Source organism: Octopus sinensis, linkage group LG9 (genome assembly GCF_006345805.1).
Source record: "Octopus sinensis linkage group LG9, ASM634580v1, whole genome shotgun sequence".
Lineage (NCBI taxonomy): Eukaryota > Metazoa > Mollusca > Cephalopoda > Octopoda > Octopodidae > Octopus > Octopus sinensis.
This window is the reverse complement of record NC_043005.1, coordinates 106521796-106526795: the sequence shown is the minus strand read 5'-3', so window position 1 is coordinate 106526795 and position 5000 is coordinate 106521796.

The following is a 5000-nucleotide window of genomic DNA, read 5'->3' as shown; positions in this document are numbered from 1 at the left end:
TTTAAAGGACATTTGGTTGCTATTTGTTGCAGGTCAAGCTACTCCCATGAAGATTTTGCCATTGGTTAGTTTATTATTATAGATTAGAGTTAAGCTGAAGAAATTTTATAGGAAGTGAGGTAACACTCGGCTAAAGTGAAGTGACTTTGAGATAAATCGCCATGATAGATCGTTAGCCACTACACACATTTTTTCTCTCCTTGTTTTTTCTGTGTCCCTTTCTGTAGAAGAGCGTAGGCTCGAAACGTAAAAGACTTTTTCTATTCCTGAGCGTTATACTAATACATCTGTTTGTTTTGTACACCACCTGTCTTCGTCTTTTGTTTTTTTCGTAAACTCTTCTAATATAAGAATAAATTGAGGGGATACAGATTGAGATTATAGTGGGGTATGGTTAGGCGATACTGAACAAAGTAGGGGTAATAGTGGAATATGGTGAGGTGATACATAGTAAGATGATATGATACTGAGGTAAGATAGGGGACACGCACGAGAGGTGAAGTAATATTACAAGACTGGGTGATATTGGCGTGAAGTGAAACTGGGGTACGGTGAAGTCTTGTTGGGATGATGTGAAGAGATATTGATGATGGGGGTAATATTAAAACTAGGTGATACAATGCTAGGGTCAGGTAAGGTAACGTTAATGTAAGGCGAGGTAAAATTTTGGTAAGTTGAAGAAATATTGGGATATAGTCAAGCACTAATGAAGAGTTTACTTGTTGACGATTTAATTCTATATCAAGTTTAAGTGCTAGTAAGTATAGTGGTAATTATACTTTCTGCAAGATTAATTGTAAACATTAAACCTAAGACACGCTTAACAACAACGTTTGTAAAGAATTACTCGACCTGCTAGAAATAGCAGCTAAATCTGTCTCCAATTACACACAAGCTGCTTTGGAAATAGGACACACTCAGAAAAGTAATCCTCCATACACAATATGTCAAAAAAGAAAAAAGTATGTCAGAATAAATTCAAACGTAAACCAGCTTGACCCAAGACAAAAGGCTGTGAACAACTGCAGACCAGCACTTCTCTTCTTTTGCAAATCACATACATAAATATTCTCATACGAACACACACCAGAACATACAGATATACATCCACAAACACTCTACACGCACATACTCACGTATATAATCATGTACACATACACATGCTTACAACCTTGCTCACATGCATCCCACATTCAAATGCATATGCACTCAATCCCACATATTACATATATAAACACCCTTTTTCTCACACTAAACACGTATATGAATATATATCCTCATGCACTTCCCGATCATACACCTGCATATACCCCCCCCCCCATCACGCTCCAACGTAGATGTGACAAGTACCTGCACCAAACCAGTAATCTGACTTATTTGCCAACACCTGGGAATTTCGGTATTGTTCTTTTTTTTCTATACTAAACTTAATGTTTTCCCAAAGTGCAGGTTGGCATTTTTGATATTTCTAATCCACTAAAAATGATAACGTAATGAATTATTAAACTTCATTCAAATGTCTTCGTTGTTTGTTCCTTCTCGAGCCACGCCCGGCTCATAAGGGCCGGTTTCCCGGTTTCCTTGGCGTATAGGTTCCACACCTGGACGGGACGCCGGTCCGTCGCAGGTGAGCTGCAAGATGCAGGAAGAAAGAGTGAGAGAAAGTTGTGGCGAAAAAGTCACCAGAGGTTCGCCTTTACCTTCTGCCGGAGCCGCGTAGAGCTTAGGTGTTTCGCTCATAAACAAACACATCGCCCGGTCTGAGATCTGATACCGGGATCCCTCGACCGCGAGTCCGCTTCTCTAATCACTAGGTCGTGTGCCTCCACGAACGCGAAGTTGACCTCAGCAGAACTTGAGTCTCGAACGTAAGGACGGGCGAAATGCAGGCAGGTGTTTTGCCCGGTTTGCTGACGATTCCGCCAGCTCACCACCATCAAATGTCTTCATACATAACATAGAATATAAGCCAAGAAAACCCAGAAGTAAGAGCTGCGTCAGCATGCTAACAGTATTCAGAAATATTTCAGTAACAAACAATAAAACAATAAAAGTAACTGTGCGAATTAATTTCACTCAATAATATCAAACATTGCCCATAATAAAAAGTGTTTTAATGAGTATCAACGAAGAAACCTTTACATAGTCATTCATCCTGATAAGAAGAGCTGCCAAATCTCTCACAAACTATTCTCTACTCTTCAAGCTACAAAGTTCGAAAAGAGAGATGCAGTAATATAACTGCTCGAAACATCTTTCTCGAGAAAATGAGTGGCTGGCTCACGGTTTCACGGTTGAAACATCTGTATGTAAACGCTAATTCACATCCAGCTTCACAAATTAGCCAAGTTTAATCTTTTCAGCAATTAAGGTGAAGATTGTAAAGACACGGAGCTGACAATTTCTTTAAGCAAATCTTGAAACCAAATCTTAAAGATAATGAAGTGATTAAAAGTATAGATTTCGTAAAAGCTATAAAAACAAAATTTCATAAAATTGAAATCATAAAGGAACGCGTGGGCTGCGAGCCCCCACGCCCGTATAAAAAATTGAGAAGTATATGTATGATATATATGCTGTGTATGTGTGTACACACATATTCACACACCCACTCGCATACACACTCACACACTCATACATGTACATATTCACAAACGTATACACATACATATGCGCACACAATAAAAGTTGTGACGGGAACACAATTGCAAGTATGGACTCTAAGTGGGAGGAGAGGAAACGCTCGAGCTTCTGCTTCTGCTGCTGCTGCTACCACTACTACTACTACTACTACTACTACTACTACCAATGATAATAAAATGATGTTTTACAGCGGTTACAACTACAACACAATATAAGTGCGTATGTTTGTCTTCTGTAAGTGTGTGTCTGTGTGGCGATGCACAATAAATACATTTGCCAGTTGTAAAACGTGTCAGAGCAGTTCTTACCAGTGAGTCAGTGTGGTTTCAGATGAGGGCGAACAACCATAGACATGATCTTCACACTGCGACAGCTACAGGAAAAAGCAGCGGAGCAACACCTTCGCCAGTTCGTGGTGTTCGTAGACTTTTTCAAGGCGCGAAGCGGTGGGCCAGGAAATTCTTTTGAAAGTGATAGGGTTGATGGATGCCCTGAAAAGCTTGTTAACATCATCAAGCAGTTTCACACAGGAATGAAAGGGCTAGTCTCAAATGCCCATGTCTTCTTGGAGCTTCCCCTTCTGGGGTGCGCATTGGTCCCTGAAAAAGGCTGCTTGCACACTGGTATCACTCCCTCAGTCTGCTAGTGCTGAGGGTTCGACAGTGACTGCGACCATCTGCAGCGAGCTGTCTGTGTGCAGAGTTCTTGCTAGCAGCTTCTAGTTACTTAAACCTGCTGTTGTCACATTCACTCCGTCGCCACAGGGCTTCTCACTTCTCTAAACAAAACACTTTGGATGGAGAGTAAAGCGGTTGATGCCGTCCAGCAGACTGGACTTCACACCAGGTACAATCTGATGTAACAGAGTGCAACGAACATAATTGATGTTGAGGCTGATCCACACGAGCAACTCACTTGCTAGTTGATGCCCAACCGTTGTCTGTTGGGACAGATCTTCCGCTTAACCGCAATAACCTTCAAACCATTAGTTTAGGACTCGTCCGCCCTATCGATTATTCATTGTCCAGCTAGCAACGCCTTCATCTTATGCCTGGTTCGGGAGGCTAAGGGCTATAACCCCAGTCTACAGACGGAATAAGCGGCTAACTCTCCCTTTTACTGTCTGCCACTGATGTGGGTACCGTACCGAGGAAAATATTGATATGTCGAATACCATACAACGAAAATTCTTGATTTACTATATCCGTCTGCCCAAGATACAATCATAATTACCAAATCTCTATTATTACTAGCTCTACTTCAGAAGGGGAGATAATCTCGAGATTCAAGAATTTCTCCAAAACTGACACGCTGTTAATGAAAGAGACACATTATTGTCTGGACATAGTGAGAACATTCGTGGGTACATGCTCCTGGCTCAATAGTCTTTATCAGCACGAAATTTGTCCGACTTTATCTCCAACAGCCAAAGGACTTAGGAATTAAGCTAATAGAAAACATGATAGAAATCAGTTATGGCTAAGGTGTGTATATATATCCTCCTTTCCTCCTCCTCCTCCTCCTCATCATCATCATCATCAACATCATTTAATGTCCGCTTTCAATGCTGGCATGGGTTAGACGGTTTGACTGAAATCTGGTAAGCTTGGGAGTTGCACCACGTTCTAATCTGATTTGGCATGGTTTCTACGGCTCCATGCCCTTCCTAACACCAACCTTCCCAAGAGTGTAGTGGGTGTAGTAAGTGCCAATTATGTAGCACCGGCATCGGACACGATCTCACTTGGTTTCAAGAGTTTTCTGAAGAATATATAGAGATATGTGTGTGAGTGTGCGGGTGCATATATACATACATACATATATATATATATATATATATATATATATATACATATACATACACACACACACACTCACACACATACATATATATATATATATATAGGCGTAGGAGTGGCTGTGTGGTAAGTAGCTTGTTTACCAACCACATGGTTCTAGGTTCAGTCCCACTGCGTGGCACCTTGGGCAAGTGTCTTCTACTGTAGCCTCGGGTCGGCCAAAGCCTTGTGAGTAGATTTGGTAGACGGAAACTGAGAGAAGCCCGTCGTATATATATATATATATATATATGTGTGTGTGTGTGTGTGTGTGTGTGTGTGTGTGTGTGTGTGTGTGTTTATGTTTGTGTGTCTGTGTTTGTCCTCCCCCCCAACATCGCTTGACAATGTGTACTTAAACTTATGTTTAAGTACACAACATGTATTTGTGTGAGCGTGTATGTGTGTGCTACCATCTCTGGATTATACATGTGCAGATATTTCAACTCACAAAATAATTTTACGGATGAACTGAAAAATTACTCAATGCTCAGGTCAATTCATATTTCATTAACCAGA